The 14,671-nt window shown below is 32.8% G+C and overlaps 1 long non-coding RNA gene across 2 annotated transcripts in view; it reads right to left on the reverse strand.

Moving 5' to 3' along the window:
* Window positions 1–14,671, reverse strand: part of LOC132193034 (uncharacterized) — a 63,243-nt gene that overhangs the window by 28,993 nt on the left and 19,579 nt on the right. The window contains exon 1 of one of the 2 annotated variants that reach the window (XR_009441394.1): window positions 6,071–6,108. The exons of the other annotated variant lie outside the window; for it this stretch is intronic. This is a non-coding gene — a long non-coding RNA (uncharacterized LOC132193034). Of the gene's footprint in view, window positions 1–6,070; window positions 6,109–14,671 lie in introns of those variants that run through there. 2 annotated transcript variants of the gene reach the window in all.

A 14,671-nucleotide genomic window follows, 5' to 3' on the forward strand; every position in this document is an offset into this window, starting at 1 on the left:
GTTCGATCGCTCTTCCAAAAAATTATTTACCTCGGTGAGCTGGAATTCCAGTGCGGGGCGGTGTCGAAAACGAGGCTGCATCTCCAAAAGACAAATTACACGCGGCCTTGCGACAGACCTTGACTCATCTCTCCTTCACATTACTTTTCTTGACCACTTTTTGCCCCGAACGGTGGATATGTTTCGTGGCAAAAAGCTGAAATGTGAGGCCGAGATATATAAAAGTAAAAAGGCAAGGGAGCCGGGTGGATTAATAAATTTGACATTTCCTCGCCAGGCCCATTTGCATAAACACGAACCACCTGCTACTGAACTGATATACCGTGTGTGCGTTAAAAAGTTGTTTTGCCAATTTTAATCAGAACAATGAGCTTTTTATATCAAATTTATTATTCACTGAATATGTTACCCTCCATAAAATAATAATAAATGAAGCGGAATTTTTGGCAGTAATAAAATTTTAGCAAATAAAACCGCTATAAATCGATAATTAATTACGTGGAAATTTGAGGTGAATAATACAAATTTATATTTCTGGCAAATAAGATTATATAATTCCACCAAGAACCGGATTGGGGTTATTTTTAGAATGTAATGCCGCAAAAAACTGATATGGGTAAAGTTGCGTAGCAAGATTTATTTTAAGCACAAAAATAAAAGCAGGAAAAAATTACATTCGTTTTACCTTGGCATATTTTTAACAGCGCTCCAATTTAAATGAAGGCAAATCGTTTGCTTCAGGGAGGTCTCATATTGTTATTAAAATTTTAAACAAACATGAAAAAAATTAAAATATTATCAAAGTAGAGAAATTAAGAATGTTAATAGACAAAAAATAAAAGTTTTGTAATTTTTCCTAACATATTAAGAATAATTTTTTTTCATAGAAATAATTACCATATAATACTTATATTATCAGTCTAGCGTGGCTTTTTTTTTTACAAATAACCCTTTTCGTTTAAAAATGTAAATCTTGCTTTTTTTGCACAAATAAACGCTCGAGGCTCTTAAAAATTTTTAAAATTTTTCCTCATATCAGAACTTGATTGATTTAGCTGCGACAGCTTCCGATGGGTGGCCAGACGTAACTTATCAACACGGATCCAAATTATTGACGAATTGTCACGGCCAAGGTCTCTTCTGGTCAGCACAAGAGAAAGAGAAGCATTGATTTTTTGCTCGCATTATGCATTTGCAGGAAACGAGAGGAAGTGACCTTTTCCTTCACTTTTTGCTCTCAAGAAAAGTCGATACACATTGTCCACTGGTGTCGGTGGCATGCAAAATTCGCACTAGATTTCGCTGACCCTGAAGTTGAGCCTTGATCAAACCATAATAACGCTCTCTAACTCCAGCGGAGTCTTGTCTTTTGTTTCTCTCCTAATGAGTGAGTTTGCGTTTTTCGTATTCGACTGCCGAGTGGCGATTTCGATCGTGGAATGTTAGACAATTTTAAATGTGATAAAAAGAAGTTAAACGAGATAGATAAAAACTGGAATTTAGGAATAAATTTTTGTCAAAAGTGCTCATGGGAAGCGAGTTGGTGTAGGATTTTTATCGCGCCGACCGCGAACAAAATAATTATATGGTAGTAGCTTCTGTGTGTTTGTGTGCTGTGGCGACTCCAAGGGGAACCATAATATCAATTTTCAACTAAAAAAATATCCTCAATTATTTAATAAAGACACATCCAGTCATCAACTTTTGATTAATCAATGTATAATATTAAAAAAATAGTTCTTACAAATAATGCAGTTTGTGCAGTTTATTAAATCTTAAAATTGAAAATAAAGTGAATATAAATTAACTGATCTTTCCTTGTTTGCTAATTGATAATTTTAATGGTTAAAAAATTTAAATAAAAATTATGCTTTTTTTCTGATAATATAACTATCCTAGTTTTAATTTCATAATTCTTCAAATTTTTTATAGCTGGTGGGAAATCGAATTGCTCTGCAGTAAAAAATATTTAATCGCACTTTTCAAGATTGTAATTCATATGAGCAAATTAAGTGAATTTTTGTCGAATAAGGTTAGTCAAATTTAAATTTAATACATAAACGTGAAAATTAAATTAATTAAGAAAGCAGAACACACACAATGTAGTTAAAAATTATAATAATTTAAATTTAAAAAAATTTAATTATTAGCAAAAGAAAATTGGAAAAATGCATAATTTGATTTAATTCATGTTCTAAACCTATCTAGGTACAACTTTTGGTGCAAGTGCTTTAATATTCATACCAATATTATTTCCAAATATAGAAAAACAAAATTTATTTTTTCTTTATTGTGGCGTGAAGGTTTAAAGAGTGCAGTCTCTTTTCGGAAAACTCGAGGTGATGTTGGGAGCACTTTTCTCCACAAAGATCAGATGATAATAAAATATTTTAACAAATAGTTTTAATGTAAAACTCTCTTACATACATTATTACATTATTAAAATTAAATTAAGAAGAAGCTATTATTAATTTGTTGAAGACACCAGTAGTCACTGTTAACTGCAGTAAATTATTTTCTTATTTTGTTAACTTTTACAAATGTTTCAATCAACACAAAAGTATATTAATAATTGTTTGGAGTGAAAATTAATTCTAGATTTAATGTTTTCCTTGGGATATTAATCCTGGCGTAGTTCCCTTTACGGCGGATTGGCAGATCAATCTCACTACTTTTTCTTTCACGCGGTGAGCAGAATATCATCCGTATCTTCTGACAAGAGGGCCCGTCGGTGCGTGTAAACGTGCCATAGGAGAAGTTATCGCCTTATTGTGAAGTTATAAGAAATCCATGTTCGTATGTGATCAAATCACACACAGACACGAGTAAATTTTCTCTGGAAGTGGAAATATTTAAGTCTTTTCACACCGACTTGTTGTTTGCATGTGAAGTTCGCGAGGTGTCTATAATTGAATCAGAGCAATTCCGCAAACGACACATCATATAGGAGGAGAGCAATGCAATTAAGTCGCTTCAGCACGTCAAGAACAAGCAAGTCCGTCATTGTTGATGGTTATTAAAATTGTAATTGAACACCTGACCACCGAGGTTATGGCAACTTTTTTAATTGAATAATTTTCTTCTAGACAAGCTTTATGGAAATGCAATCGACGTTGCTTGAAAAGAAACCTCAGTTTTTCTACGCATTAGTTAATTCTAAAGGGTAATTTTTCTGGAATTTTACCTTACAAATTAAATTTGGCCGGATGTTAAATAAAAAACACGTACATGTACAGATATTCCGTCGGTCAATTTTAATTGAATTAATTCTTTCTTGTTTAAACCAGTTGTCACTTTTTGCATTGCTCGCAGACGTAGCTGGGAATTTTCAGCGCTTCATATGAGAGGAAATAGCAGCCTTGAAAGCAACGCGGTCCATTTTTACTCCAAGTACCGAAAGTACATGATCATGCTGAGTACATCTGAATCTTGTTACACATGTACTGACATGTACTTAGCACGAGTGAATGTGTCATTGCAAAACTGTAAATAATGGCCAGCTGCAATAATTAACTTATTGAGCAATGATAAGTCTAATTTTCACATTATTAGAATTACTTTTAGAATGTCACTATGAGCCACAAAACGCTGCATTTGACCTTAACACATTTCATCAAAGACCTTAATGATATTTTAAAATCTTGTAATGAGAACTGGAGAAAATGGAATATGATTAAAATTTATATTTCATTCCAAAATCTTGGCCATGTATTTATTATTATTCTGATAAGCAATTTTAAAATTAATATCGCAAATAATACAGAATCAACACAATGAACTGACGTGAACACAAAGACCAATAGTAAGAAATTACCCACTTAATAAGTATTAAACATGTCCCAAAGTTTTATTTTTATTATATAAAAATAATTTTATTATGTACAGCAAATTTCCGTTTTCTATTGATGTAAGAAACTTATTTACAATTGTTTACAATTTTTATAATATTAAATAAAGATAAAATTATTATATATAATTTATCAAACTCTTGTAAACTGTAAAAAAAAATTGAATATTTTTTTAAAGATATTAATATAATTTAAAAATTTAAGCACCTTATAATATTAAAGAGGTTTTTTATAAATCTTCATTATCAAGTTTCTCGTCCCTCCTAATGACTTGATATTAATGAATACTATTAAAAGTAAAGCATATTTAGAAAATTTCTTTTACACCTAAGTACAGGATAAGCGATTATTAAAATAATTTACTTTTTAAACCATTCAAGGTTGTGAATTAATCTCCGATCCGATCATGGACTTTGCTTGCAGTGCTCACAATAATAACTATTTCATCTAACGGCAGTTGATGCTTTTCAATTCTTTTTCAAGGCATAAATAACGCGGTCGCGTCGCAAATGCGATTTATGCACACAACCAATTTGCATAATACTGTGTAAACCGCACTGCTGCACGCACCGCACTTATTCAGGAAATGCAAAATTGCCGAGTGACCACGAGAAGTCAGACAAGCATGAGATTCCAATAACAATTATTTTTCGAGAGTGCATTATTAAAGAAATAAAAGGAAATAAAACGAAGGGGGATTATTATTATTTGTCGATATAAATTGCACACATTCGTACACATGCATTTTCCACGTCGCCCTTGGTCGGCGCTTTTATAAATTATATTGCACGAGATGAAGACCATTACTGCCTTTATTGCCCTCCCCGAACAGAAATTCGACCTCACTTTGTGTCTAGTTTAATGACAGCTGTGCGCGATTACTGAAAGGATAAATATAACAATTTCCCATTGAATCGCACAATGCGCACAGGTGAGAGATTTTACTTTTGAAAAGGTCAGGTTTGAGAAGTGCAATTTGCCCGAGCGTCCCCTTGAAGATGTGAATCGAACTTGCAATTAGATAGAGACGGAGGCTGACCGTGTAGAGGTTAAAAATCTTGGCATTTGTTGAGCAATTTGATTCACTAGGTCGACCATACAACACAATAAACAAACATGTTCTCTTGTGTTTAATTAGCAAGAAGTATGGACATACGCACGCCTAACTGCGCTAGATCCTCGCGTCTCCCGCGTGTAATTACCTTTTGTTGTTCACCAAGTAAGAAGTGCACTCCAGATGTATTTTACGTCATGCGAATCATAGCGATTGAGCTGCTAACTATAATTATTCTGCGTTCCTACGGTACCCTGAAGATTAATTATCATATAATTCGTTGCAACCAGAAGGTCTTTCTAATTAATAAATAATTATTAATTTGAATGGCAGTGCCATAAAAATAATTGAGGTCTTGTTATGTACAATTCTAGGAATTGAAAATTGTATTAAAAATTGCTGGTGATTTCCGCAGTGTTAACAAAAAAAAATTATATTAAAACACCTCAGAATAGTTTCTAATTTAAAATTATGTTTTAAATTTTTAACTGATAGTTAAAGGGATTTCTTGTTGCTTGCTATTGAACTCTTGGAAGCTAATGGTATGACCAAAACAATCCAGTATTGGCTGTTGTCCTTGATCAAATTCCACTGCTCAAACAGTTTTCTTATTGATTTTCTTCTTATAAGGTACCAGCTGGCAGTGAGAAACTCCAACTAATTAAGAATTTCAAAACATTAGCAAGTGCTGGTTAAATTTAGTTTCAAATTGAATGAAGTATTAAAAATTAAATTATTCTTGCTAATATAAATAAAGAAATTACTTCTTAATTGGAAATTGGATATAGTAAAAAAAAGATTGAATTAATTTAAAACCCAATTCACTTATAAAGTGAATGAAATCTCATAAAATTCTAAAAAATTACCACAAAATGTGTCTTGAAAAACCTCTTGCACGTTTTGTATTTTAGTAAAGTTTCCGTTGTGTTTTAAAATTGGCCTGGAAAGGCATATTAACTTAATTCGAACAAAATTAAAACAGCTGCTTAGTGAATTTAGTGTAGAAAATGTTTAATATTTACAAACACTTGGACTTGTGGATATTATTGGTGTTAAATATTTGACGAAAATAATACTTAAAATTCCTTAGAAAAATGTAATAAAAAAAAATGAGAAAATTTGTATTGAAATATTTGAAGCAAAGGGCATTTGATATATCAACACTTACTTAAAAGAAACTATGATGGAGCAACCACTACATCTCTCCGGATGAGAGACTACAAAGTGAGTCACCGTTTGGGACAACCTTAACCTAGAGACAATTGGCCATAAGTCGCAGTGCAGCCAACCAAACACGTGCGTCCTTAAACAGAGGAATTCGCATGCAGTCTCGCGATTGCGTTTTTTTCCTCTCTTTCCGATCATAAAATTGCCTCACGACGCGCCGTCACTGAAAGAGCAAGGATATGAGAGAAAGACTTCACTATTATAAATCGAATCGGCGGTAGCAGCCTCCTGGGTGCTGCGACTCGTTAAGAGGTCAAGTGCACACCACACTTGTTGCGAATACAATTAGCGCGCGGATATGGCGAGACGGGTGACAACTCTTTGATACACACATAACTCGGTATAAATTCTCACGCGATTAGAGCGATTTTCCGCGATTCGAGTGTGCGAACACGAATTAAGGCCGTCTTTTGCAATTCTGCACTGGCCAGTTTAATTAAAAATATAATTCTCGTTTACCTCGGATTGCAGTATTTATAATCCTATTCCATTCTATTTAGCTTAAACGATTGGGCGTAAATTCCGAGTAGAACTTTGATAAATATTTTAAATTAGTCTTGCATTTTAATTTTAATTTAAGAATTAAAAAAAGTGACTTTATAACATAAACTTAAAATACTTATTATTCCATGGTAATAACTTTTTGTATTTCTTCCGCTGCATTTTGTGTATATTTTTTTTTCTGTAGAATTTTAGTAGTTTTACATATTAATTTCAACTTAAATAGATATCAAATTGAATCATTTGAAAATTTGAAATTAGATGTGCCATTACAAATTTACATGCTTTTTTGTTTAGAACTAAAAAATCTTCAAATTACATAATTGTCTTTTCTTTTATCTTAAACTTACTGCCATCAACCGTAAGGAATCGCATCTTTGCTTGAATTGAATTAATTGTGTCTATTGTGTGTAGGAAAAATCTAGACTGGCAACGAGGAAAATGTCGAAGTTATAATTTAATCGCCATCATCAATTATCTTAATGGAGCCGGCAGGTCAGGGATTACCCAATTATGAGGTATAGAGAAATCAAAGTAGAGAAAGGACGTCACAACCAAATCGTCACTTTTGATCTTAAAGTGACGTCACAAGTTGAAAGGAGGAAAGTAGCCATGTAAATAGACGTGATGCAGCTTGCACGATCGGTCGTTGATCTTCCCGCGGAACATGGCATACATTGAACTATTTCTTTACAAGCAATCAATCGACTAAGTGACAAGGAAAAATTTAATTATTATATAACTGATTTGTTTATGATCTATTAAAACACCAAAATGGAAGGTCAGATGTAGAATAATAAGCAATAAAAGTGCTACGTGCCGTCAGCCAAGTGAAACAGCAGCAAAACAAAAGTCTAGAAACGGTCGATGTTGGCCTCCAGTGTTAATTCCATACCTTGCGACATTTAATTCGTCTCCACGTGAAAATGATTTCATTTTCGTTCTTTAATTTACTTCCATGAATTATTTTTATGTAATAGAAGCAACGAAGTGAAGCAATAATTTTGACAATGGGACTTTTCCACTGAGTTGTCAAGCGATCATTAAATAATTTGCTTTTCGTGTTGTTATTTGGTTTTATTTTCCAAGGAGAGGAATATTTAATGTTATTAAGTTTTGAATATACGGCAAAAGAATTTAGCTCTTTTTGATAAATTAGTTAAATTATTTTTTTCAGCATTATACTAGATTTTTTAACAATAAATAATAATAATCAGTGGTAATTTCATTATGATAACCGAAACATATTAGAATTAATTATTATTTAACCAAATAAAAAAAAAATTGTAAAAATAATATATTTATTATTAAACAATAAAAACAAGATAAATATATCCATACAATTGCTATATATTTTTAATTGTAAGAGAAATTAAAATAAAATAAAATCTGATTTTTATTTCATTAAAAAATTGGGAATTTATTATGAAATTGATATAATTTTGCTTTTTTTTAATGTTTCATGTGAAGATGAAAAATAATACGCATTCATTAAATTTATTAATGTTAATTAATTTCTTCTGGTCACTGTAAAATTGTATTAATAATTAATAAATAATTAATGTCATAATCCAAATATGCATGATGTCAGTATTCTTACGTGCATATTACATTTTGGTTTGGATAAACCTGAAAGTCGTTTTCGGACAATTGCGATAAAATCAGGATTTACCCGCCCGGTGCGAGTGCGTCAGAGACAATAAATGCGATCAATTAGACTGCGATTCGAGATGAACGATCGCTGCTGGCTGGGCCATAAGACGGCGCATAAAAGAACAGTCATGACGTGAGCGAATGACCGCCTGAAACCAGTTTTGTTGCCCTGCTTGCTCCTGGAATATCCACTTTTAACTTTCCTCCTCGTCGATCGTAACAACCTGTTCCACTGCAATTGCAATTATGTCTGGAGTTCCCAAAAGTATTTTTTTTTTTTATCCAATAAAATTAATTTTCTACATTCTAATTCGTTTAATTTTCAGTGTTACTTAACTGACTTTTGTGTTTTCACACAATGAGTATTATAATATTAAATTGACGCGAATAATTTCCTTCAAATTTAACTCACAATCAGCTTCTGTACGGACGATTAGGTAGCCCGTTGGCGGGTGGACTGATCGTCGACTTGAGATGGAAACCTACTATTTTTAAAAGCATAAAAAAAATGAGAGTGAAAACTAATCTTTAAGAATGAAATAATCAAGATGAAAATTTAGATGGTCACGAGAGACGTTTAAAATGTTTATTGCCAATTTATTAACTTGGAGAGGTTATTTTTATGGGTTAAGTATATGTTTCCCGAGGCTAGGCTAGTTCGCTCAATGCGAAAGCAAATTTGTTTATTGCTTTGTGCACTCTAAAGGTGCTTTAAGGTAAAATGAGCAATCAAGGTGATTATACTTTTATTGCCTTTAAATTCAAATGCAAGAGAAAAATATTAGTTTTAAAATTCATATGAACATTAGGAATTTCTGTAACACCAAATTGACAATTAAAAATTTCGTGCGTTTATTTTATTAATTGGCAAAATATTAGAGAATTGAGGAAAATAATTTGTAATTTGAGTTTCTGCGAACGAAATCTTTTTAAATGTTTGTTTTTTAGAAGAAGAAAAGGTTAACATTTAGATCAAAACTTGAGATTGAAACTTTTTGGTAGCTGCACAGATTTGTTCGCACCACTTGAGATTGAATGAAATGATTGACTGGTATAATCAAGTTCTCGGTTGGAGGTTGCATTTTTTACAAGGGATCGCCGTGCCAAAAAGTAACACGCTCTTCATCCGTCTTTCTCGCCGCTAAATGGCGTCCAGAATCCATCAATCTTATATTCTCAAGTGATAAATAAAAGTCGCCGCTCGTTTCGGCGGCAGTCGGCGGTGTTGATAGTCAATTAGCCGGCATCCGTCAACCGCCGCTGGAACGGACATTTAAAAACCTTGGCCTTTCCATTCATCGGCGCGCGGCGCGAAACGCCCGCCGGGCTGACCAGTCAAGCACGCTGTAAACACACCGACTGTAAAATATACAATCAAGTGCAATGGGTGCTCTACACACGACTGCCTTTCATTGACGTCAGATTATATCCGATTAAGCCGCAAGAATTCATGAGTCAGTGCGATAAGAGACGGGCGAATATTTATAAATGTACACATAATTAATGCGCTGCTTCGGTTGCGATTGTCTTTGAGTCAGACGGCAACCTTCTGCGACTATAGAGAGGAAAATTATAAATAAATATAAAATAGCCCTTTCCCCATAAAGACAAATCTCTTCATTTTCAAATGTTTAAAGAAAAATCAAACTGACTTTAAAAAACAGTTGATAGACAAGTTTAAAAAAATGATTACTTTTCCGAAATTGTTAAAAATTACTGATGGTAATTTATATATTAAAATATTTGAAAATGATCCTGAATGACCAGCATGATGGCGAGTTTTAATTAAAAATGTATGGGTTTTGTACAGGAAATATGGGATGATTTTTTTTAAATCATCATTTGTCCAAAATTTGCAATGGTTGGAATCCATTTTTATTGGCAAATTTTTCCAAACGAACAAAACATCCCTTTGCACTTAAAATCCTACATTGTTAAATTCAATGAAATTGAAACCAATATTAATTCATAGAGGGAAAACTTTCGGTATAAACTAGAAAAATCCAAAAGACATTTTTGCAAGTCATATATAGGAAATAGCAGGAATAAAAATCCCATATCATGGTCCATAACACTTAACATATAAAATTAAACGTTAAAAGTTCCTCAAAATTCAAAGCTGGAAATCCCACTCATTATCCTAAAAATAAAAAAAAATGGAAAAACGTCTGGTAGCTTTCGCATCGTTTGGAAAGGCATACGTGCGAAAATGTCGACGGCAAACAAACTTTTGCTTGGAAAGGGAGGTGCAAGTTGGTTAACACCTGAGAAGAGAACAAGTCACAGAAATTGTAATTACTTTATTCTCGAGTCGCAAGTAGTGCCCGTGCACTGATCACAATGAGAAGCGCTTATTTATTTATCTGCCCGTTACACAAACAGCAGACAGGCCGAGTATGTGCATCGAAAAACACACATACTGCATGGGTGGGTCGGAAAATGCCATCATTTATTCAGTGAGCATTGCCAATGATGATTTTGTCGCTAATAATTTGTTTTACAAAATGAGGACATTAAAAACTTCAATGAATTATGAAATTGACAAATAACAAATTATATTTTTTTGAATTTATTTTATGGATTTTGTTTAAGATTCAGAAATCAGCATTTTATCTTTGTGAATAGGAATTTTGGAATTAAAAATATTAAGTTTAATGGAATTTAAATTTATCTTAAAACCTCTTGAGAAATCTCATATTACGATTCATCACCGCACCACAGAATTTTAAGAAATTTTAGAATTGGTGACTGAATATCCGGACCCACCCACAGACTCTCCTAACTCCTTTCAGCACTCATGCTGCGCCTTGGTAAAAAAAATGATCAAAGTGGCTTGCGCGTATTCCGCGGTGCAATATTATGTATTCCACGCGTTTTCTTATTATTTGACCGACAAAGTAAGAGAGGCCGATATAATGTTCTACTCACGCCGAATGTTGACATAGCGGTGTCATCCTCGTGCAGCAACGCTGACAAAGCAGCAAAGGATGAGAGTCATCATTAGATACTAATTCATAAATAAAAAAACGGAGCAACTCACATTACAAAAATCAAAGTTACTTAAAGCTAATGACTCAGTTAATGTAGTTCTAATGTTTTAAATAAAAATTTTATAAAAGATATAAATTTACAAATGATTTCATATTTATCTTTTTCATAAAATAGAAAAAATTAAGGAAAAGTTTTTGCTGTTTATTGGCCTAACAATTAAATAAGGATAATGACTCGCACCGTTGTTATAGTTTGCCATTGATGACGCAAATTGAGATCAAATTTCCTGGGAGAGAGCCTCACTGACCGTGATCTTGGCTGTTGATCTTCCCCGTAATTATGCAGTTCCTTTTCCTCGTTGAAGCAGGTGTGAGGTGGCGATCAAAATCCCCAAGCGGCTTTAACATTTATTCTGGTTTTCGCATTTTTCCACTGAATCACATTGGTTTGTTTTTCAAAAGTATTAGTTTCTAATGCAGGTTGTGGAGAAACCGCAGAGGTGATACGATTTTGTGGCAAGATCAAATTGAGGGAAATCCATCGCGTGAAAAGGTGCTTGAATTTTGCGAAATGAGAAAGGGAAAAAATATGGCTCCGGAGAAAACCCCAAATGCAATAATAAATTCTTAATTTCAACTTTGATACTGTAAAAAATTGTAAAGCAAAAAGAATTTTGAAAGATAATTTTTTTTCTTTTCATAAAAATGTATTTTTTCTATCACAATCTTGGCTATAAATAAAAAAAGCACATTACCTCAGATTTTTTTTTACATTTATTCTAATAAAAAAAAAATGAAATGATCTGTTCAGATTTCAAAGCAATAAGAATCAAGTGGACATTCAACAGTCAACCATGACCTTGGTAAATGCAGCCAATCGCATCACGTGCGCCCATTCACCTGGGCGACTCGCCACGAGCCGCGCTCTATTGCTTTCGATATCCTATAATTTATGATGAAAAAAAACTCATTTTCTAAAAATAAATAATACCGATCGATAAAAAAATTCAAAACTATTACAACTTCCATTTTGCTCTGGACGCATTAATAATACTGTTCAAGTATCACTGATCTCTGTTGTGACCTTTGATGCATGGCGCACGATTGCAATCTCTTGTTATATGCTCTTCTAATTATTACAACTCTAGTCAATAGCCCAAGCAATCTTGATCGCACCTCTACGATTACATCAACTGCCTTAACGTAGTGGTAATGGGTTCTGCCACCCACTCTATTTTTTTTTTTTTCATATAATATTATATTGTGCTCGTTTTTATTGCGAATATAGATGGATCAAATTGGCTTTAAACGTGGTAGCCAAGATGAAAAACGGCCGTGCACTTCACAATTATTACCATGCATACCTTCAAGATAATATACTAGAGTGGTCTGCCACCCATAACTGTTGTCTCTCCACCATGAATAAATTACACTATGCCGTTTTCTATGATACTTCTGCACATTGATATTTGATTGGGTAAACGATTGTGATTGTTAGCTCATAATAAAGATAAAACAAGTCAGCCTAGTCTATAATTACAGCAGAATTTTTACATTTTATGAACAAAATTTTTTTATATATATATTTCAAGAAATTAACATATATATTGTGAATGACAAAAAAAAGTTGGAAAAGGCAAAATTCTTAAAGGAGACTAATTACAATTTATTGTCTGCGAAGAGCATTGTTACAGAGGCGACTTTATTTAATTTATAAAGATTGTAAAAAATAATAATTGTGTTTATCAAAAAACAATATATTATTGTAACTACCGAACAATAAAAAGTTGTTAAAAACCAGAATTAAAAAATAAAATAAGAAAATAGAAAAATTAGGTTTATTTCAAATATGTTTTCAATTATTATTATTTATTTAATTAATTGTAATAACAAATAAAGAATAACTACTGATAAAAATAATAAATTTTCTCATTCTTAACATATTTAATAGCTGGTTAACTTAATGTAAAGGAATTTCGTTCTTGCAATAAATTTTCTCAACGCACCAACCTCTCAAGAGCAACATAATAAAATTAATGTGCTCAGTACTTACCAACACCAAACGTTAATTGGGTTTCAGCAGTATTCAACAAATGCTGTTCTGAAAATTGTAAAACTTGTATCTATCTTGACGGATACTATGAAAAAGTTGAGGTCACAGTGTCGAAAATGCCTAAAGTGTGATAAAATCTTGCAGTGAACGTTTTATGTGACCTGTGGCCCTGCGCATTTTTCAAGCAAAAATAAAACGTTTGCTCCAAAAATCAATGACATAGACTGGTCAGGGTGAAAGGGAGAAGAGTTATTAACAGATTTTCAGCTAAAGTGCGAAAAAATCTCAAGCTTGTGCTAAATGTGTGAGTCCTTGACCGAAAGCGTTTATTATACAAATAACGTGACGTTATTTAGGAAAGTTTCAAAAATTTTATTTTTAGATTCAAGTTCTTTCGATACACATGCTGACTGAAACGTGTTTTAGACGATTATTGAAAGCAGAGCAATTGACATCAAAATAAGAATTTGTGAGCTATTCGAGATTTAATTCAATATTTTCCTGGTAGGAGCAGGAAAAACATGTGACAATTATTTAACAAAGCGTAATGCACATGTACGCAGACACCATACTTTCAATTTTTCTTCCCAATGTCATATATTATCTGCAAGATTATTAAGGCTCTTTTTAAATAAATGTAGCTTGAAAATAAAAATTCGTCACAGCGCGTTTCCTTCTTGGCTCGGCTATTATATATTTATTTCGCACAAAAAACATTTTTTCGTCACGCTTTTCATTGTCATCGAAACCCTGTCGGCGATTTAATCCGTTTCTTGATCTGTTTGCATGCTCCTCTATATTATATTATCGGCCTGACTCATCTTCCACCTGTGCTTTCATTGCGGTTTAAAAGGGATTCCCCTGATTGCTAAAAAGCCGGCCGGCGAAACAGCAGGAGAGAGGATAGCATTGTTTATAGAGCGACTTTTCAAGTGGAGACGGCAACCTCATCGTCGGCGAAACTAATAAGATTTAAGATTCTTTTGCTTTTTGCCACCTTCTGTTTTTAGCTGCTGGCAATTCACGCATACATGTAATAGTGCATGAGTTGGAAGCATGAAAGTAATAAAATGCACCTCTGTTACGTAACATTCAAGTTTCGAGTTTTGCATTACATAACAAAATATTTCTACAAAATTTTCCCGATTCCAATGTATCTTCGCCAGCAAATTAAAGATAAATTATCTAATAAATAAAACTGAATGGTTTTAAAATAAATCACGTTCATAAATATCCATATTGCTAAAAAAAAAGTAAACTTCTTACATATTACAAGCTTAAAAAATAAGCAGAGTACTCGTGCATTTATCAAAATCTAAAAGGAAAATTCTAAACTTAATAGAAA

This window comes from Neocloeon triangulifer, unplaced genomic scaffold (assembly GCF_031216515.1).
Source record: "Neocloeon triangulifer isolate White Clay Creek 2 clone unplaced genomic scaffold, ASM3121651v1 ptg000003l, whole genome shotgun sequence".
Lineage (NCBI taxonomy): Eukaryota > Metazoa > Arthropoda > Insecta > Ephemeroptera > Baetidae > Neocloeon > Neocloeon triangulifer.